We start from the raw sequence: 23,264 nt of genomic DNA, 5'->3' as shown, positions 1-23,264 counted from the left end.
TGGGAGGAACCTGCGCTCCACAGGCAGGGGTGCCCCTGATACCGGGAGAGGGGGCTTGCAATAGCGTCTGCCCACTGACAATGAGCATCTTTGGACACTGGTGTTCGGGGGGGAGGTAGGAGGGTGGAGGGGGTGTGTTGGGCTTTCTTGGGTGGCGGGTCGATAGGGTGTGTAACATAATTTCACATATGCTATAAACATTTCACAATCATCCAATGAGATGTGTGGACATTGATCTTTGTGTACGAGGCCTTTATAGGCGTACAGTCCATATTGTGCATGTTCCAGACACACACAGTGCCACAAGTCCCGTGTCCATGTATCAGCCACCAGGCGTGAGTGCTAGAAGCATGAATCTATGAGAATCTGATGAATTTCACGGCCCTCCTGTGCCTCGCGGACTCCTTGAGGTGCTGCCACATCCCCACCCTCATCATGACCATCTTCAGGTGCTTGCAGTCCTGCGTCAGGGGGCATGGGCACATTTCTACGTACGCACATGTTGTGTAGCATGACACATGCCACGACCATCTTTGCAACCTTCTCATGGCGGTACAGGAGTGCCCCGCCAGACCTGCTGAGGCAGCGGAAATGAGTCTTCAGTAGGCCGAATGCCTGTTCTATGACTAGACGGGTACGTGAGTGGGCATGGTTGTAGTCCTCCTCATGCTGGTTCTGTGGGTTCCGGAGTGGTGTAAGGAGCCATCTCTTCACCTGTATGTGGACAATAAAGGATGTTTGTGGAATGACATAGCTACGTACGCATCCCCCCCCTTCCTGCCAGGTCATTGCCGCATCACATACCCCACATTATCATGCATGAAATGAGACTCACCGAGTAGCCAGGATCTGTTCCCTGCGTGTCGCTCCATGTAGCGTGGTATTGTAGAGTTCCTCAAGACCATAGAATCATGGGTTGATCCAGGAAATCGGGCACAACAATGTGACTCCTTACCGCTGTTGGAGTCACACACCATTTGTACATTAAGAGAATGATATTGTTTTCGGTTGCGGTACTGGGCCTCCATGGCATGTGGCACAACCAATTCCACATGGGTGCAGTCGATGGCACCAATGCAACCCGGTATGCCGGCAAGTGCATGGAATCCCACTTTTGTGTTCGTAATTTCCTGCTCCGAGCGTGGTAGAGAGATGTAGTCGTCTGCGTGCTTTAGGAGGGCATCGAACACTTGCGATAGTGTCCGTGACAACAGTGGCTGTGAAATGCCATGCAACTGTCCGACTGTGTGCTGGTAGGTGCCTGTGGCCAGGAAGTGTAGTACAGACACCACCTTCAGTAGGGGTGGGATGGCGGTTGGGCTATCTATCATGCTGACAAGGTCAGCGTGTGTCATGTCCACAATGGCGGTTATGGTGTCCCGGTCCAAACGGTAGAGGGTGTGAATCTGCTCATCAGTGAGGTTGAACGGATGAGCTCGGAGGCGTGGGATTGCGGGCTGCCTGCGTGGTGGTAGTGGCTGTGCTGGTGGGCCTTGCTGGCCCTGCCTTGCCCTCCTCCTCCTCCTCCGTCTCCTCTGTGCAGCTGGTTGTTGTAGTAGTTGGTGTTCGTCTTCTTCTTGAAGTTGGAGTACTTGCAGTGCTATCAGGTCCCCCAGGGCCAACATCGCTAGTCCTGCCGGTAACATTTTGGAGTGGGTGTGGTTGTGGGAGGGGGTTGGGTGTGCAATTTATGTGTTTTCAGGCTGTATAGCCTCCACCTGTGGTGATTCATTCCACCTGTGCAAGCAGCAATCCCCTTTGGGCGAGCACGTCCCGCACACAACGCTGCAATTCGACGCATGGCATCTTGCTATTACAATCATGTATTTAATCCCGATGGCAGTGGAATATTGGTTCATATGTTCATTCTGCTATGGTCCCATTGTTTCACATACTATCTTTACAGTCGCGAACAAACTTGTGAAGGGTCAGTGGAATGTAGTACTCGATTAACGCTGGACCCTCATGCAGCACTGTACCGAGGTTCACCGACGGGCGGGGCGTCCCATTTGTGAGTGAAGCCAGTTGCCATTTTCACACACTGCCGCACTACATGGATGAATTTGTGATTTCAAGCGGTCACAGATGCCTTTTCGACGTGATGTTGCAAATGTGGAATTCGAAGGACAGCGCTTTCGGTTTTCAGCTAGCGGCGAGGAGACGCCCACAGGTCTGACTGCAGATATTAAGTTCTATTGTTTAATGTCCTTGTGACAGGGGCCATGGCGAGAATGCAATGATTGATATGAATAGTATGGGATGCGCAATAGCGTAGTGGACGATAAGGCAGGACGTTCCCAAATACATGTTACTTCACAACACTAGAATTCCGGGCTGGAGCACAGTGGATTTTGCAGACTGCATTACGCACAGACTCAATGGAAATTTCACATGTTATGTGAGTAAATAATCAGGCGTTTTCATACCGGGATGAGGGTATGATGTATGGATGCATGGACAGATGATTTAATTGAGAGTTTACCATGTACATGGCTTTTTGGAATCTATCCACTTCCCCTGCGCTATGTGATGCAGAGCTGCCATAGTGGGACCATCGTCTATCTGCCCTTGTTGAACCCTCCCTGTCTCGACGCGCCTTCAAACACTTGTGTCTATGCACGTTACTAATCCCATCTAATGGATTCTGTTTTAACAGACGCATGCACACAAACACTCGTTTGTAATAGTGTATTCACCTCGATTTATATAGTTATGATTCGCAAGTGATTTTTGGGTGGGAATAATCCTTTTGAGTGGGCTAACATGCATATGGCTGTAGATTTCGTGTGATCATTGAAGTGAGTAATTCAAATTAAGTTCTGATGCCCATACCATTCTTTTTCATTTCATTTGGGTGACAGGTATCTCCTCCCCTTTTGCCGCTGCCATCTGTATGCCACTCCTGCAGATGGCTTTTACTCCCGACACCTGCTGCTTCGTGTTAATCAGTGGAGCACCATTACGATCTTATGGGACGATCGCCAATGGGCCACATGCCCTTACGCAGTACTAGTGGCTAGGAGCAACATATCGACCTTCCAGCTGGACTAGTGACTACCTAATGGGACGGCCCTGCGGTTCTAGGCGCTTCCATGTTGCCTTTTTGAACGTGTATGTAGCCCCTGTGTACCATGAAGGAACAGGGCGTCACACAAGCAGAAGCTGGTCATTTATTGCGGATGCAGCCCACAATACTGAAATGTATTTTGGAGTTCATGACCTAATGGCTGTATGGGCTTGGTGATTTTGTAGTGCATTAAATTTCTATTATGATATTAACCGTGTAGCGTTATTCTTTGCAAGTAATGTAGCATATTCCTATTTGTGGTGCGATGTATTGTGAGTAGATCTGCATTGGGTTCCGGCTTCTGGTTATAGTTGCGTGGTACTGTACTGGGCGCGTTTGCCTACGAAGCCCAGTGAGGTCAGGGATAGGGGCTGCCATTATGACTGTTTTAATGATGTCATGCTCAGGGGCGAGGGATTAGCTTTTGTGTAACAGATGCCGGTCAGCCAGGTGGATTGGTGGAATGATGTGATTATCAGAATATGGCTGGTCACAGGTGCCTGTGTTTGCGTGCGTTTCTTGGAGGGAGACTGAGGTCATGTCCATTGGAATAGCTTCTGTATTCATGCCATCTGTGCCCTGCAGCTCCCATTGGCCCCTCTTGAGATGGGCCTGGCTGCTCAGTCACTCTGCCAACTTGTGTGGTACATGCTTGTGCTGATGGTTGGTTTGTTTACTGGCAAGAGTACAGGGCTGGTGCAGTCTCCCTCAGGTTACTGCTTTGAATGTTGCCTTACACTGGTGTCAAGCGATGGGGGCCTGTTGTTGTTTTGTCTCATATTTCAGTTCATATTGCTGTACTTGAACCTTCACGTGCCTGTGCTGCATCAGTACGGCAATGGTGCCATGCCAAATATGGATGGCCACTCACAAGGCACTTGGAGCCCCTACATTCATTTGTTCGTTGGCATGCATGGGTGACTTGTACATTTCACTGGTTGCATTGTGTGACTTCATTGCACCTACGAGGAGTTGTGCAATGTGGCCAGGGAGTGGTGTACAGGCACTCAGTAGGGCCATTTACGGTTGGTTCGCGTTGCCGTTCTTCTCACCATGGCGGAATGGTACTTTCCGCCATGCTTGATGGCGTTAGGTAAATGTCCGCTAGGCTCAGAATTCGCGTACCGTTGCGCCATGGTGGTAATTACGGTTTCGCATGGCGCGCGTGCGCGTACTTGGTGCAGTTAGCGTTGGCGTTCACTACGGTGTCGCTAATGGCATCGTACTTTACGGTGACGGGTCCTAATCGCACCGAGCGCTATTCGATGGCGGTATTGCATTTCCGCCATCGTTTTTCGATTTCCGCCAGGGTCGTAATGAGGGCCATTGTATTTAAATGAATAGTTAGTTTGTTATATATATGGGTTATAATTCTTATTTATTACTACATATAATGTGTATGTGTGCTGGTTTGTGAATTTGTAAAATGTTCATATGTTATGATATAACAATTAAACATACCCCCCAGACTTTTTGGGTAGTGGTGCTGTTGTCCGAACATGTCCGCGGACATTAAAAGAGTTTGCAACATCAAATTCAGTAGAGGGGGTTCAGTATGTTCTATGTTACTTGTACATAAAATCAGAGTTATTATTGTTAAGTTGCGCTACTAAAAACCTATGAAATTCTTTAAAAAACAACATTGTTAAAGGGTCGTTATGGTTAAGTTGCGCTACTAAAAACCTATGAAATTCTGTGAAAAAACTTTGTTAAAGGGACGTTATGGTTCCAAGTAAAACCGAAAAACCCCTGAAATTCGCCACTTATGGTAATCTAAGCAACCATAACTCGTGCCACCACCGTGCACTGCTAAGACTAGCACCCACAACATCAAAGATGGCGTCACAAATGTCTTGGATGACATCACTGATGACATCACATGTGCATTTACTTTTCATGAAATGTCTGTACAAGGGATTCTTATTATAATGTTGAGAAAAAAGTGTCAAAGATCATTGGAGAACATATCAAGAGATAATTAGTGCATTACGCAATGTATTGATATAAATAGCATTCTATTATGAAGTTCTATCCAGTATACTAAGGTACTCATGCAGAAACATAGGCATTGTATGCAGCATACATGATGAAGGTATAATATTCATAATGTTACGTAATAAGTAGCTAATAAAACCCACGTATAACATAATTGCATTATTACAGACAAAACATAAAGACACAATACCACATACAAATAAGGGTATATGCAGGGAAAGTGAAGTAAGCAAAAAAGCAGAAGTAGTAGCAGAAACAATTCATAACCTAACTGATTATCTTTATGCAAATAAATGATTGCTTTGTTTCAAAGCTGCTATTTACCCTATGTACATGTATCACATGATGTGACTGGACCCTAATGAAAGTAGTGTGAGTACAATGTATACAAATATGAGCATATACATGGAAAATACAGTAATAAAAAAAACAACAGAACTATCAGAAAGTGCTGATAACACTACTGATTATCTTCATGTACAGAAAGGATTGCTGTTTTTCAAGCTTGTGTCTTCCCATATGTTTCATATGATATGACTGGACCCTAAGGGAATTACTGTAAGAGCATACTTGAATGATAAGCCTACAAATATAGTATGTTTATAATTTTTAGTTCCTGACTGTTACTGAAGAAAACCATGTGGCCTACATATGTCAGTAAAGGAAAATAGAGGGAGACAGACATGTGATGTCATCAGTGATGTCATCAATGATATTTGTGATGCCATCTTTGATGCCGTGGGTGTTAGTCTTAGCAGTGCACGGTGGTGGCGTGAGTTATGGTTGCTTAGCTTACCATAACTGGGGAATTTCAGGGGTTTTTCGGTTTTACTTGGAACCGTAACGTCCCTTTAACAAAGTTTTTTCACTGAATATATATATATATAATGAATGAAAAAACATTGTTAAAGGGACGTTATGGTTCAGTTGCGCTAATAGAAATCTATCAAATTCAGTGCAACAAACGTTATTAAAGGGACATTATAGTTACTTTGCACTGATAAAGTAAAATCAAAAACCCCCAGAAATTCCCCAGTTATATAGGCTAAGCAGCCGTAACTCGCGCCATCACCGTGCTCTGCTATGACCAACACCAATGACATAGGTTATGAACAGTTTCTGATGATACTGCTTCCCTTTGGGTTACGTTATATTCCCTCGATATGCCCCAGATTTGTATGCATTGTGGCCTCTTTATGTTTTGTTTGTAGCAGCACGAGTGTGCAGTAAGTGCGCATTATTAGCTAGTTATTACATGTTGCACAGTATGCAAAAGTCTGATACGTAAGCATTCACCATTACACTATCTAATATTGCAACATTAAGGAGCTGATTCATGGAATAAATGTGCACTGAAATTTTCAGCGCATGCGTGCGAAAGCGTGCGAATCACAGTGCCTGTGCGAAGATCGCAGCGAAACCCACGCACAGCGATTCATGGAAGTCCGTGTGCAAGGAAATTCCAGGATGTGCGCCAAAATTCTGTGTGGCGCACGCTGGCGCACATGTCTCCGAACAGCGTGCGCTAAGCGCACAGCGAAATCGCACATAGCACGGCGCACACAACAAAAGTAGGAGGAACAGGGGGCGTGACATGTGGAATGGGGAACAACTCGTGAAAATGTGGGCGTCACGGGGGAAGTACAGGAGGCAAGTGCACGGAACGCCCACACGCTCGCCTACAACACGTATTCATGGAATCGAATAGGGCAAACCAGCGCACGGGCAAAGACGCACACAGACCTAAACACGTCCGCCACACGAAGGCAGGCGGTAGCGTCCCTGCGCATGAAAAAAATGAGCGGTAACAAAAATCACGTACATACAGCTATGATGAATGTCCCATACTGTGTCCCTCTAGGACAAATGACGTGCAGAGGGGTATGTGACAAACACGGACACCTGCTGTGTGAAAAATAGCGTGTCCATGTATTTCGGCGGTGCGCGGGAAGTTTCACACTCGATAGCCATTGGGCGAGTGGGGTACATGAATAACTGGGGTTCGCGTGGAGTTTCATACGCGATTGGATCCGGGTACGTGTATGTCTGGGGTGCGCGGGAAGTTTAACACGCGAAAGGGCCTGTGCGAGTGGGGTACGTGTATTTCTGGGGTGCGCGGGAAGTTTCACCCGCGAAAGGGCCTGTGCGAGTGGGGTACGTGTATTTCTGGGGTACGCGTGGAGTTACACACGCGATAGGCCCTGTGCGAGTGTGGTACATGTATTCCTGGGGTTTGGGGAAGTCTCACACGCAATTTCAGCAGGGTACGTGTATTTCAGGGGTGCCGGGAGTCCTACACGTGAATTGGCAGTGTGGGTCCTCCCAGGTGTTCCCTCTACACCCTCCATGGCCCCTGCAGGCAGCCCACACCACAGGGCACTACCCTGCACCCCTGGTCATGTCCCGCAGGCAGCCCATCCACCATGGGCATGCCCCCCAGCCAAGCCACATGTCACCTTGCACTACTGATAACCAAGCATGACCTCCTGCAACCCCACCCCCCAGCAGTCAGGGGCACCTGCCAGCAGGCCCCCACACATGTCCCCCAGCACCCCCACCTCCCAGCAGTGCAGGGCACCTGCCAGCAGGCCCCACTCATGTCCCACTCATGTCCCCCAGCACCCCCACCCCCCAGCAGTCAGGGGCACCTGCCAGCAGGCCCCCACTCATGTCCTGCAGCACCCCCTCCCCCCAGCAGTGCAGGGGGCACTTGTCAGCAGGCCCCCACACATGTCCCCCCCGAGAGGTCATCACACTCAAGACCCATGCACCTCATGGCCACCCATATCCCACCCCAGTCCAAACACCCCACATTAAATTCCAAAAGTCAAGATAGAAAATACATAACCAGCATGGCCATGAATCAATGTCCCTCAGACCCACGCAATGGTGACACATGATTGTGAAAAGATCAACATTGTGACATGCACAAAACAAATGAGATAAGACCACATCAGTAAAGTATATAATAAATGTGAATTCAATAATTAACCAAATGATTAAAAAAAAAATCACACAATAATGGAAAAAATGAAGAAAAAGCTGCATGTCAAAAATATTCAAAAAAAATGTGTGAAACCAGAATCCAAATCAATCCAAAAGCAAATGGGTCCAAAGAGTCTGTCCGTCCAACCAAATCCAAAGTGTAAAAATAAGACACATCCATTGATCCATGGTAAAAAAGAAACTTAAATGAAGTAAAATCCAGTGTAGAACTATATACAAAGTACAAATCCAGGGTCCATGAGCCCAACCATTGAAAGGAAACCTACAAAAACTCTACCTAATGAACAACTATATACAAAAAGGTGGGGCATTGTCCAAGCACCCCAAATGAAATGGAAACCAAAAGGAAACCAAACACTAATTAACTATATACAATGGCAGCAGGCTAGTCCGACGGCTCACTTCCTGATTTCCCGGGCCCAGGCATCATCAAACTCCTGCTCGATGTCCAGGAGGTGGTCCTCTTCTAAGGCCCTTCTAAGGGTTCGCAGGGACAATGACATCCGGACCTCCAGGTCCCTGCGAATTGCCTCGAGGCACTCGGCCTGCCTCAGAGCCCTTTGCATGGGCTCTGAGGCAGACATGGGCCTTTGGTCCAATGGAATCGCGTGCGTGTGCTGACGCACTTAAGCGCTAAGGCCCTTTCCTCGAATTACACGCTGACGTGCAATTTTTTCACGTGCCAAATCACTCCGTATCAAGCTGGCCACGTGAAAACACACGGAAGACCACGTTCCTGCCCTGAAGGCCATTTTCCTGCCCCCAAGAGCCCGTGCACGCTCCCACCTGCCATATGCTGCTGCCTGCCTGCCTGCTGCCCACGTGCCCTGCTATTTGGTGCCTGGATATCAGCCATCTGCAGGTGTCCAGTTGCTGTGTCCACCCCTGCTGGAACAGAAGTCTCCCGACTGGGATACCATCGCTCCACAGCCCAGCCCCAGGACCCAGTTGCCCACCGACGCCTGCCGTGGGGGTCGCCATGTCGGGGCAAATACCATCTGACCACTGGCGACCCCCAGACAGAGGGGCAGAGGGCCACCAGCTTCAGTCAGAAGGAAGTTGGTGTCCTGGTGGAGCATGTCCTGGGGCATTATGATGCCCTCTTCGGAACATCACGCGCCAACAAGGAAGGACGGGATAGGATCTGGCACGACTTTGTGGTTGCCATCAACGCGGAGGGGGTGGCAACCCGCAACATCAAGCAAGTCAAGAAGCGCTGGGAGGACTTGAGGTCCAGGACCCTCAACAAGGCCCAGCGCCTCGTGGAGAGGGGCCGGGGCAGCATGAGTACCATCCAGATGAGGGTCCTGGAACGCGTAGGCCCAGCGCTCCATGCCCAGATCCTTCTGAGGCAGACCCGTCCGGAGTTGAGCGGTAAGTGGCCAAGCATTGCTGTGTGAGACAGTGCATGTTGCAGGGTGCTGGTTGTCTGATACTTGCCTGTATGTGTGACATAGGCCATGTACGTATGTGTGTGTGCAGGGACATCAGGGTCATGCATGTGAGACCAGTAATGTGTGAACCACATGGTTGGTGCATGTGTTACAATGCAACATGCGGAGTAGCATGGGGAATGCACACAATAATGCATGCCTGTCTCTGTTATTGGACATGGATGGGGTGTGAGAGAAGGGTGCTGCTGTCATGGACATGTATGGTGTCCATGTCTGTGTGTCCGACTTGCGTGTCTGTGATTGGAAATGCCATGGATGCATGACACATGTTTGTGACAATGTTCAGATTCACTGATGCAGCCTACTCATCCTTCTATCCACTGTGTCTGGGGTGTACGAGGCCAGATGGATGAAACTAGGGTAAAGTGTGTGCATCTGATAGGCATGACCCCTTGATGCATGTGAGTTTCAAACCAGCATTATATGTTTCAAGAGTCCCTTGGACATGTATGCTAATGTTCATAGCATGCGCCATGCCTGTTACTGCATGTGTTTTGCCTGCACTGACCAATGTGTTGTGGAGGGACATGATGGAAGTGATGTTTGACAGTGCCACTCATCTGCTATTGCTTCCTGTCTAGGGGACCATTGTACAGTACCCTGATGCTTGTGTTCTCTCTCTACACAGCGGCAAGTGATGAAGAGGGCGGAGACGGCGCTGTGGAGCAAAGCGGCGGGGATGCCCCCACCGGCTGGCGACACAAGGCCCAGTCACCCTCCCAGAATTTACCATTGTCTGGGAGTGAGGGGACTGGTGCTGTGTCTGCCATTACGGCTGCAGCGGAAGGGGTGGGTGAGCCCTCCAGGATGGTGGTTTCCAAAGAGGAGGAGGAGGCCGCTACTGAGACGCACATGGGGCCTGGTGGGGGTGGTACCACTGGTGCAAGTGGTGCTGTCCAGGGCCAGGGGCAGGAGGCAGCACAGGTCACCGCGGAGGGGTGACACTCCTCTACCTGCGGACGAGGGGACACCTGGCCGTATGGAGAAAGTCCTGATTGGTGTCGTGTTGCGCACGCATGACATTCGTGATGACATGCGTGTTTCTGGGGGGAGCACACACATCATCACGAAGAGCAGCATGCCAGCCCAGTTGGGAGTGTCCATGGTTGGGGGTTTTGTACATGCGTCGGCCACTCTGGTGGCCCTCTCCTCCTCTGTGGAGACTATACGCCAGTCGTTCTTCTTGCCGTCTTCCGGCCCAGATGCCACCAGGGCCCCCTGTGAACCTGCCCTGACCAATGCAGCCAGCTCAGTGGGGATCCCATCCCTGCCACAGTTGGGAGTCGGAGGTCCAGCAGGGGTGAACACCACAGCAACTGGACCCCAGCAGATGGAGGATGTGCCGCCATCATCGAGCAGGGCATGTGCATGACGGCGTTGGTGGAATCCATCAGCCTGGATGCCGTCGTGCTGGCAGAGGCAGTTGCGTCTGAGGCAACGGCAGGCTCAACGTGGGAGGCATCATGGCTTGGGGCAATCTACATCAGAGGGACAGGCATCGGCCGGAGGGCAGGAGGACCCTGGAATGGGAGTGTCTTCTGTGTGGCAGCGGTTGGGCCAGCAGATATGTGCGGAGCGGCGGCGGGTGGAGGAGGCACGGCTCACGATGGTCAGGGCGGAGAACTCCATGCGCAGGGCGCTGAGGCGGGCTGAGTGCCTCGAGGGAATTCGCAGGGAGTTGGAGGTGGACATGGCGTTATCCATGCGAGACCTCGGGGCCAGAGAACAGGCCCGCCTCCAAGACATTGAACAGGAGTTCGATGATGCCCTGGCCCATGACATCAACAAGTGAGCCATTGGACTTGCCCGCCGCCATTGTATATAGTTCATTAGTGTTAAGTTTAATTTCTTTTTTCTTTCATTTGGGGCGCATGGAGTATGCCCCACATTTTTGTATATAGTTAGTAATTAGGTAGGTTTCATTGTAGGTTTCATTTATGTCGTTGGGCTCATGGACCCTGGATTTGCTATTTGTACATAGTTTTACAGTGGATTTTTCTCCTTCATCTTTGTTTTTCTTCACCATGGAGAAATGGATATTACGCTTTTCTTTCCCTTTGGTTTTGCTTTGTTGGACAGTGACTTTCGACACATTTTCATTTGGATTAATTTGGATTCTCATTTTTTTTATTTATCATTGTTTGGGACATGCTGCATTTTCATTATTATTGGCATTAGTGTGTGTTTTTATTTCATTCCCTTCATTTTGACTTGATTACATTTTTGTTTCTTACTTCAATGTGTGGTCTTCTCTCATTGGTTTCATTCATGTCACAATGTGGGTTTTCTCAGTCATGTGTTGCCATTGTGTGGGTCGGACAGACTTGTACTCATGCACATACTGCTTATTTGTGATCTATCATGTAATGGGGATTTCAATTTGGAGTGGATGTAAAGCTTGGTTGGGTGTTTGGACTGGGGTGCTGTGGGATGGGATTTGTGTGGCCATAAGAGCCAGGGATCTGGATTGTGATGACGTGCTGGCTGGGGGACATCTGTCAGGGCCTGCTGGCAGGTGCCTGTCAATGATGGGTGGGTGAGGGTGCAGGGGGACATGTGTGGGACATGTGTGGGGGCATGCTGGCAGGTGATCCTGACTGCTGGGGGGTGGGGGTGCAGGGGGACATGTGTGGGACATGAGTGGGGGCCTGCTGGCAGGTGCCCCTGACTGCTGGGGGGTGGGGGTGCTTGGGAACATGTGTGGAGCCTGCTGGCAGGTCCCCCTGACTGCTGGGGGGTGGGGGTGCTTGGGGACATGTGTGGAGCCTGCTGGCAGGTGCCCCTGACTGCTGGGGGGTGGGGGTGCAGGGGGACATGTGTGGGACATGTGTGGGGGCCTGCTGGCAGGTTCCCCTGACTGGTGTGAGATGGGGTGCTGGGGGACATGTGTGGGGGCCTGCTGGCAGGTGCCCCTGACTACTGTGGGGGGTGGGGGTGCAGGGGGACATGTGTGGGGGCCTGCTTGCAGGTGCCCCTGACTGCTGGGGGGTGGGGTGCAGGGGGACATGTGTGGGGGCCTGCTGGCAGGTGCCCCTGACTGCTGGGGTGAGGGGGTGCAGGGGAACATGTGTGGGGGCCTGCTGGCAGGTGCCTCTGACTGCTGGGGGGTGGGGGTGCAGGGAGACATGTGTGGGGGCCTGCTGGCAGGTGCCCCTGACTACTGGGGGGTGGGGGTGCAAGGGGACATGTGTGGGGGCCTGCTGGCAGGTGCGCCTGACTGCTGGGGGTGGGGTTGCAGGGGAATATGTGTGGGGGCCTGCTGGCAGGTGCCCCTGACTGCCGGGGGGTGGGGGTGCAGGGGGACATGTGTGGGGGCCTGCTGGCAGGTGCCCCTGACTGCTGGGGGGTAGGGGTGCTTGGGAACATGTGTGGAGCCTGCTGGCAGGTGCCCCTGACTGCTGGGGGGTGGGGGTGCTTGGAGACATGTGTGGAGCCTGCTGGCAGGTGCCCCTGACTGCTGGGGGTGGGGGTGCAGGGGGACATGTGTGGGACATGTGTGGAGCCTGCTGGCAGGTTCCCCTGACTGGTGTGGGATGGGGTGCTGGGGGACATGTGTGGGGGCCTGCTGGCAGGTGCCCCTGACTACTGTGGGGGGTGGGGGTGCATGGGGACATGTGTGGGGGCCTGCTTGCAGGTGCCCCTGACTGCTGGGGGAGGGGGTGCAGGGGGACATGTGTGGGGGCCTGCTGGCAGGTGCCCCTGACTGCTGGGGTGAGGGGGTGCAGGGGAACATGTGTGGGGGCCTGCTGGCAGGTGCCTCTGACTGCTGGGGGGTGGGGGTGCAGGGAGACATGTGTGGGGGCCTGCTGGCAGGTGCCCCTGACTCCTGGGAGGTGGGGGTGCAGGGGGACATGTGTGGGGGCCTGCTGGCAGGTGCCCCTGACTGCTGGGGGTGGGGTTGCAGGGGAATATGTGTGGGGGCCTGCTGGCAGGTGCCCATAACTGCTGGGGGGTGTGGGTGCTGGGGGACATGTGTGGGGGCCTGCTGGCAGGTGCCCCTGACTGCTGGGGGGTGGGGGTGCAGGGGGACATGTGTGGGGGCCTGCCTGCAGGTGCCCCTGACTGCTGGGGGGTGGGGGTGCAGGGGGACATGTGTGGGGGCCTGCTGGCAGGTGCCCATGACTGCTGGGGGGTGGGGGTGAAGGGGTACATGTGTGGGACATGTGTGGGGGCCTGCTGGCAGGTGCCCCTGACTGCTGGGGGGTGGGGGTGAAGGGGGGCATGTGTGGGACATGAGTGGGGGCCTGCTGGCAGGTGTCCCTGACTGCTGGAGGGTGGGGTGCAGGGGGACATGTGTGGGGGCCTGCTGGCAGGTGCCCCTGACTGCTGGGGGTGGGGGTGCTGGGGGACATGTGTGGGGGCCTGCTGGCAGGTGCCCTGCACTGCTGGGGGTGGGGGTGCTGGGAGACATGAGTTGGTGATCATATTGCAACGTGACATGTGGCTTGGCTGGGGGGCATGCCCACGGTGGATGGGCTTCCTGCGTGACATGACCAGGGGTGCAGGGTAGTCCCCTGTGGTGTGGGCTGCCTGCAGGGGCAGTGGAGGGGGTAGAGGGAACACCTGGGAGGACCCACACTGCCAATTCACGTGTAGGACTCCCCGCGCACCCCCGAAATATGTGTTCCCCGCTCTGACAGCAAAATCGCGTGTGAAACTTCATGCGCGACCCGGTAATACACGTACCCTACTCCAATCGCGTGTGAAACTTCCCGCGCACCCCTGAAATACATGTACCCAGGCCAATCGCATGTGAAACTTCCCGCGCACAGCAAGAGATATCAGGAGCTGGTTGCGGTCACTCTCAATTCTCTGAATGACTTGAAAGTCCACCAATAACCCCCAACTTTCTACATGTAGGAAGAGATAATCAATATGGGTTTGCAGTTCCCTGATATATATGTGGGCCTTGGAGGGATATCACATGAGAGCCTACCACTGCAGGCCCTATAGCCCTTTTCATAATTTTCTCTGATTCATTTGTTGAATAAAGCCGTCCTAGGTATACAGGGATGGCCATGAGTGTGGGGAATCTCCCACAGCTCATTGTAGTCCCAGTAGAGGAAGTAATTCTCCTTGACAATTTCAAGGTGGTATTAAAATCGCCTGCTAGCACTATGTGTACTCTACGTGCAGCGTACAGCAACACCAACGTTTCTAGCTCTTCAAGCTAGGTTAGCAGTGCAACTATAGCTTTTTCCGAGGGCCTCAAATAGTTGTTAACAATGATGAGAATACTTTGGGAATCAAACTCCCATTTTATCGTAAGAATATCAGGAGATGCAGATATGACTACAATTTTGGATCCTATAAGTGTATTTTGAAAACATGACAACAGTCATCCACTTGGCCTGCCCCTTATTGACTTCCTTGCTGGAGAGATGAACACTTTGTAACTGAACATGTGACGTGCAGCTGTAAACAGCTTCAGTATGACACTTAGACGGGTCACTCTGACTCAAGGCTGACACTTTGTTGAATTTGCTCTCTAGTTCAGACTTTGTAAGATCAATAATCAGGGAGGGCTGAGGAGCACAGTTATTTTGCCTCGCCTCACTCTTATTTGGAGCCACCTCAGCAAGTGTTAAAAGGGGTGAGTGCCAGGTCAGGTATCATGTAGATGACAGATGGAGTGTTTGGAATCTTGATACACTTCATGTCCTCTGTTTGAAAGGACAGTTCTACAATTTAACACACAAGTATGAAAATAAAGGTTAGAAAGACTTAAATGCACATTGCACCCTCCACAGAACATGCAGTCTGAGAAAATCCTTGTGACTGTAAAAACCATAAAACATATATCAGACAGACCCAATATATCCCTCAGCGCCTTGATCAGAGATTTCTTATATGGAAAAAACCTTTAAAGCGGCAGATAATGTTATGTTTTCTCCATGGCGCTAGAATGTCTGGCCAATCAGGTTTGATATCGGCTGTCCTCTCTCCATTACTCCCTTCTAATAGAACAACAGGGGATACCTGAACAAGAGATTTTTTTAGCCTCGGGCGGCCCATTAGGTAGGTCTGCATTGGCCAACCTGTCATTATCAGGGATGCTATCAGAGGTAGGCTTGAATTTACATGTGGCTAACACCCTCTTGTCCCAAGAGTCACTACCTAATGGCTTTGCGGTCTTCACTGGTAATCGGATAGGGACTGTTGATCCAATAGTTTTGTTTGTAGGTCCTTGAATATCGTGTCATCTATAGGGGATGCACACATCCTCGAAGGTTTGTGGCCTATTGCAGCAAATAAGGTCCTCACTTGTATCCATTCCATTTGGCAGACAAGATGAGGAGTCATATCATCTATATCTCTTGGATTTCCGATGCTATATGTTTTTATTAGCTCCCCAAACAATTGCCCTAGGGTTATAACTAGAGATACAATCAGATGACACATGTAGAGCCATTAGTTTATTTATTTATTTATTTATGTATTTATTAGTAAGGCACTGTAGTCCACAGGCATCAGGCTGCCAAAACATAGACACATAGACAATAAGCATGATAGGACTTCAGGAGGAATAGACAGGTGATTCAGTAAAACAGAACAGTCTACAGTTTCTGATGAAACATGTTGAATTCCTTCAAAAGCCTGAGGTCTAAGGGTAGGGTATTCCAGACTTTAGCTGCCACAACAGGGAAGGATCTACCTAAGCCAATGGCAATATTGAATTTAGGGTTTTTAACTAGTGCTAAGGCCGATGAGCGCATTATTCTTGGGGGATCATGAGGAGAGACACGCCCTTTGATGTATGATGGAGGAGTGCCGTGTAGGGCCTTGTGGACAAGTGAAGCTGCATTGAATATTAGAGGTCTAGAGAAAGGAAGCCAGTAGTGATCTCTACAGCTATCTGAGATGGTGTCTTTTAGATTTTCTTTTTACAATGCAGACATCATTGTTCTGAATCACTTGTAAAGCCTGGATATTCTTCTCATGGGCCCCAATCAGGTGAGCATTTCCATAGTCAAGTCTGGATAGAATAACTGCCCAGGCCACAGATGAGCATTTGGATTCAGACAGAAAGGGGTGGATGTTCCTCAGTACCCTAGGTAAAAAGTACAATTTTTCACGACCTGATTAGTGTGTGCCTGAGCACTTCGCAAAGAGTCAGGTAAAACCTAGAGTCTTGACACTCTTTGAGACCTGGATGAGGCATCCATGAATGTGGAAAGACTGATAAGGGGGTCATGCTTGGATCTAGAATGTGCAGTACCAAATTATCAGTAGCTCGGTTTTATTCTGTTGAGACACATCCAATTGGTGTTCATCCAGGTTTTCAATACGATGATAGATGGTTTGAGTTCAACAACCAACTGGGTGTCAACAGCGTAGTTATTGAAAAATACCTTGATCTTGTCTAGAAGGTCGCAAAAAGGTTGGATGTATAGATTAAACAGCAAGGTGACATGCACTCTCCCTGAGGGACCTCACAAGAGATGGGGGCAGAAGGTGAAGTGTCATTGCCCCAACATACTCTAGAAGAGCGATTTGAGAGGAAAGATTGAATCCATTTGCTGTGTCTGAGCTGCAAAGGCCAATATTTTCTAAGGTTAGCAGTAGGTGATCGTGGTCTAGGCAGTCGAATGTGGCTGATAGGTCCAATAGGATCAATATGCCGGTGTGACCTACGTCAGTGATTTTCAACATATGAGGTTGGAGGTTCAAGAGTGCCATTTCTGTGCCATAATGGGGCAGAGAGCCAGATTGCCTCGGGTGCAGGATATCATATTTTTCACCGAAAGCTTGAAGTTGTGAAGTGGTGCACTTGTCTAGTATTTTTGGAAGAAAATGCCAATTTGTGATGGGGCACAGGTTATTAGGATTTTTAAAGTCTATGCCGGGTTTCTTCATCAGTGTGGTAATGGTGGCCTTTTTAATTGATTTGAGGACCTGATTGTTAGCAAATCATGAGTTAGCTTGACGGACAAAGGAAGGTGCAAACGTGTCTTTATGATCCAACATAACGCTGGGCGTGATGATGTTTTCTGGGCATTGGGATGGGCATAGAGAGGACAGAATGTTGATTATGACTGAGACAATGATGGATAAAACACTGAATTTGCAATTGTTACCTTCAGTGTTTGTAGCACAACGTGAAGAAGGCATTTGCAACAATCTAGGGGATTCAATCTTAATTCTAGAGCATTCATGTTCCACTTTAGCTTGAACTGCACAGTGTATTTTGAGACTCTCTTGGTTAGCAAGGTCAAAGGGCATGGAAAAAAAACTATGTTTCTCTAAAGATTTGACAAAATCAAATGGTTTTTTGGTATTATTGCTAACCTCTTCGATCTGTTTATTGTAGAAGATATTTTTTGTATTGTAGATTGTTAATCTATGCGCTTTGTCTAGAGTTTTCCATAGAGTTTTATTTTCATCAGTCAGGCATTTTAGCCACTTTGACTCTGCTTGTCTATTCCCTGTTTTCATTAGGTTTAGATCTTGGGTATACTAATTCCTATGGGAGGCATTGGGCATCATTATGAATGTGGCAGTAAGGCAACGATTGCGCCAGTAGTGCTACCAGCACCGTTGTTAGCATACCGCCACATTACGAGTTCTGCTTGCCAGTGCCGCTCTGCACGCCTGGTCAGACTAGGCATGCAAAGCGGCACCCGCGAGCAGAACTCGTGATTGCACCAGCACTGTTATAAACAGTGCAGGTGCAACAATGCTCCCAACCCCCATTATGCCCAAATGGGCAGAATGGGGATCGGGAGCCCGCCCACACCAGCACCCGCTAACAGACAATTACCGGCCCATTCATCTCATAATGGCCCGATCAAGACGCAGGCCGATACAGGAAAAGAGAGACATACTGTGAGAGACATAGCCTCGAACCAAAACCAACCAGATCCAGCAGAAAAAAACTTAAAAAGATGGGCATGGTCCCCCTCGGCGTTGACACAATATACTAGAAAATAGCAGTCAATCGGTTCCCCTTCGGGTGGCGAAAGGGAACAAGCAAAGGAGGAAATTGCTCTACATAACAACGAGCAAACAATTACTATCAGATCGTGGAACACCAGAGGCCATATCCACCTTACAGAACCTGGAGAGATAAACCTAGGCCGATTCGATTTATTAATTTTACAAGAAACCTGGCTGTTACTGCCGCCTAGTATGGACGGCTACGAGGTCCAATTGTCTCCAGCTCACAAAGGAGAAAAAGGTCACCCAACATTGGGCCTTCTAATGGCTGTACGTACGGGTGGATGTTTGTGAATAGTCCACAACCTGGTATCAGCCACGCTAATTCAGGCGATTCTGCTGGAATGGGAGAAAGAAGGAAATTCACAGAGAAAAACAAGTAAAGATCTTATTCTCCTATTGAACATCTATTGGAACCCTGCCATAATCAGAATGACCGATTTTCTAAATGAGATAGAAAGAGTACTAACGGTGGCTACAACAACGTACAACGTGGACCACATACTAATATGCGGCGACCTGAACGCCACCTCTCCAGTTGCAGACGATGCGAAAATCATACTTGGAAACAAAACAAATTCCTGTTCAAAATCAACAGCAAGAGGTCTCGCGTGGGCTGAGTTGATGGAATCTCGAGACTTGTACAATCTAAACTCCTTAGAAACAGCCAGACCCAGGATTCCAACCTGGAAGAGCAAAGGAAATACAAGTACAATTGACTATTTCTTCGCATCTAAGGGTTTATATCTACTAATTAAGAGCTTCGAGATAGTGATATCTACCCGGAGTGACCATAACTTACTCAAAGCGACATGGCACGCATACAAACGCCCGCCACTGACTAAGTTGGAAACAAACGCACAAGGAAACTGGGTGAAAATGACAAAGGAGGCCATTGTTTCGAGCACAGCGTCCTATAAACAGGAACATAGATTTAGAAGTATGAATAACACCTTAGAAAACTTGGACTACTGCCCGCTGCTCATTCCATATCTATGTCCCAGGCACATGAGAAAAATAGAAAAAATCCATCTTCATAAATACAACGAGGAACTCCGACTAAAGAAATCTGATTTACGAAAAGTGACAAGGCAGGCAAAGAAATACCCTATACAAATAAACATAGACCTGGCAATCAAACAAAAAAAAAGTACAAATCATGGCTTCAATCAATCCGAAGAGAACTGTACCAAGAAGATGCAGAGACTATGCTTAGAGCAGTCTGCAAAAGGAACTCAAATGACTTTTGGACCATATTAAAGACCAACCTATCAGGCACAGTAAAGATCATTACTAACAATGTTTCCGAAGACAAATGGTTAGAACACTTTACTAACATATTTAAAGAACCAAAGCCAATGGAAAAAATATTAAATAAAGACGAGACAAGCAAATGGATGGTTTGCACGGAGCAGGAAATTCTAAAGAATATCAACAAGCTGAATAACTCCAGTGCGCCAGGTCCCGACGGGATTTCAAATCTCCATCTCAAACAGGAGTCGGAAACTTGGGCACCGTTAATAATGGAAATCTTTAGAAGATGCAGGACAACACGATCCATCCCAGCAACATGGAAAACAGCAAACATCGTCCCAATTTACAAGAAAGATCTGAGGGACGACCCGAGAAACTACAGACCTATCGCCCTACTGGACGTCCTGGGAAAACTCTTCGGATCCCTGGTGTTGGAGAAATTCCAAGAATGGCAGAAAGAGGCAAAGACAGCAGACCAATTACAATCAGGGTTTGAAAAGAATTTAGGCACTGCGGTTAACATCATGATGATTAGCATCTTGAAGACCAGAGTCTTTGAGGGCCATCCAACAATTTTCATAGCCTCGATCACTTGGTACAAGCGTTCGATCGTGAAAACAGGGGAAAATTATGGAGCAAACTGGAAAAACAAAAATGCCCACCATCACTCCTTGAACCAATCAACGCCCTGTATAGTGACACCTCAATCAGAGTACGCCTGAATGAAGTCGGCCTATTGTCAAAAACCATAAAAACGGCAAGAGGAGTCAAACAAGGCTGCCCCCTGGCTCCGGCTCTTTATAAGGCATATATGGCAGACATAGTAGATGCAGAAAACGACACATGCTCCTTTCCTCCCAAAATAGGAGAGTCCAAAGTGACACGACTGCTCTACGCGGATGACATCTTACTGCTGGATCAAACAGCCATTGGACGGCAGCGGCAATTAGACAGTCTCGTAATTTATCTGAAGAAGAACGATCTAGATCTAAACACAACAAAAACCAAAACTATGATCTTGGAAAAATCAACAAGGCCAACTAAAAGATCACAATGGTTTGCAAATTCGGAAAAATTAGAGACAGTGAAAAGTTTTACATATTTGGGAGTGAAAATATCTCACAGCCAAATAGAAATATCAATGCAAGAGCATCTCATCCTCAAGACTAAAACATTAGCAGCACAAGCATTATACTTGGAAAGCAAATGTGGCAAATTCACAATCCTCCCAATAATACATTTTTTTCAAAGCCAAAGCCACTCCAGCAATAACCTATGGGACAGAAGCAATGCCACATCTTCCCTTAACACTGTGGACAAAATTGGAAGGCGTTTTTTGGTGCAAAGTTTTACGACTACCAAACTCTACCCCTACAGCAGTCATCTGAAGAGAACTGAGTCTTCAATCATTAGAATCTGTGGTAGTTAGAAATGGTCTTCTATTCCTGGGGAAAATCCAAAGAACTCCGCGTCCCATTATTCTGGATATCATCTTTAAAGAAATGATGAGTAAAAAAAACTCCATGATTACGACGTGGTACAAAAATCTACTAGATCAATCAGAGAAAATCGGATGCTCAGAATGGGACATAGAACGCATTCCAGAGAAAATAAAGAAAAAACTAAAAACCTATGATTGGATTGAGACTTTGGAAAAAGCAGAGAAGTACACATCTCCGACCCACCTTACAATCAATACACAAAGGATTGATGAGACAAGAAATTATCTAAAAAAAAATCCGGATAAACGCCTACGCACAACTTTCTTGAGAGCGCGTTTGAACATCCTAAAGACGAAAGAAATTCTATTCCTCAGAAAGCAGGCGCAAGACAAAAACTGTCAATACTGTGATACCCTGGAAACCGAAACAGTGCGACATCTACTCCTTCACTGCTCGGGTACAAATAAACTCAGAACAACCTACCTGCGACCACATACATTAAAACACCTTACCACAAGTAAAGAAGAGTGGTGGAATAGGTTAATGAGTGGAGAATCCATAACTTTGACTGTGGCAACAGCCAAGTTTCTTGAAAGCATAGAGTTGGAAGACAAACAAGTTCAGAACAAACAGAAAAATTATGATTTTAAAGAAGAAAGCACAGAAAGAGGAGAATTTTAACGATACAAAACAAATCAGAATCACACCATAATTCTCTTCAAATCCTAAACCAAAAGAACGATTTTGTACAAATTGTAATACAATTGAACACAAAATAAATAAATACATAAATAAATAATGGGCCGGTAATGGTCCATTCGCGGGGGACGGTAGCGAGTTTGGCAGTAGCCGTGCCCTTAATAAGGGCACGGCTACTGCCAAACTTGTAATGAGGCCCAATGTCTCTTACTGCTTCATTCCTGACAGGGGCTACTTTATCCAGCATAGTGTGTGAAGTCATCGATTAATGTGTTAGGAGGGTCTATGTCTGAGGTTGTGGTCATGATATCATCCAAACAAACGTCCAGGTTTTTCACTGTGACTTTTTTTAAAGTTATGTTTTTTAACATTTTCTCAGGGTTCTTATTTTTAGAAGGTGGGTTTTGCATAAGGATGTCAAAAGTAATGAAGCAATGCTCGGACCAAATGCAAGGAAGGTTATCCACAATGTTAACTGCGAGGTTCCTAGCTACTTCCCAGTTAAGGGTATGCCCTTTATTATGGGTAGGTGTGTCACTGAGTACAACATAATACTGATGTGTAAAGCTTTTCCAAGGCAATAGCTTGGCTGTCAGTACTATCATTGTGACATCTATTGAGGTCCCCTACTAACAGGGTGGGACAATTGGGGCCATGTAGTCCATTGAGAATTTGAACAAGGTCACATTCAAAGTTAGACATGCCTATAAGGGGGTGGTACACTAACACAAAGTTAATGCAACTCTGCTCCATAGGTGTCAATTTAACGTGAAGGATTTTACAGTTAGTGCAGGAACAGGGTGATCGAAAAAGTTTCAAATGATCTTTAGCAATAATGGCTACCTCTCCCCTGTGGCCTAGAGGGTGGTTCTGACAGAACATGGTGTAGTCTTCAGGTGAGGCTAAAGTGATTATTGGCCCACTAGATTCGTTGGTCCATGTCTCAGTAAGACACAAAAAGGACTAAGTATTTTTCTATAATGTAATCTCGAATGTTAGCCGCATGTTTAGGAAGAGAGCAGATTTTAGTTTAGTTGTGGCTTGCTTTTTGGTGGTAGGTGGTTTCTCAGAGGGATTAACAACTGCCGTTCTTGCCAGCTGCACAGAGGGTACTGGGTTAATTTCTGCAACATGTTCTGGGGCCAGAGGTGTGGGAGGATTTGTTGGTTGCAAAGAGGGCTGGCTACTTCGTTCTCAGTCTGTCGGGAGATTGAGGGGAGAAAAAGAGGGTTAGGTGAGGATATTGATGGTGAGGGATAGGGCTGATATTGAGCTTCTGGCTGCAGCGTGGATAGAAACGTTTCTGCTGGGAGTCCAAATGCAGGATGGAGTCCTGAGAGGGGGCAACAGCAGGGGTGAAAGGAGAATGCTCTGAGGGAGAAGCGACTAAGGGCTCTAGTCTCATTGAAA

Source organism: Ambystoma mexicanum, chromosome 5p, assembly GCF_040938575.1.
Source record: "Ambystoma mexicanum isolate Mex_15411 chromosome 5p, UKY_AmexF1_1, whole genome shotgun sequence".
NCBI lineage: Eukaryota > Metazoa > Chordata > Amphibia > Caudata > Ambystomatidae > Ambystoma > Ambystoma mexicanum.
This window is presented reverse-complemented; position numbering follows the sequence as displayed.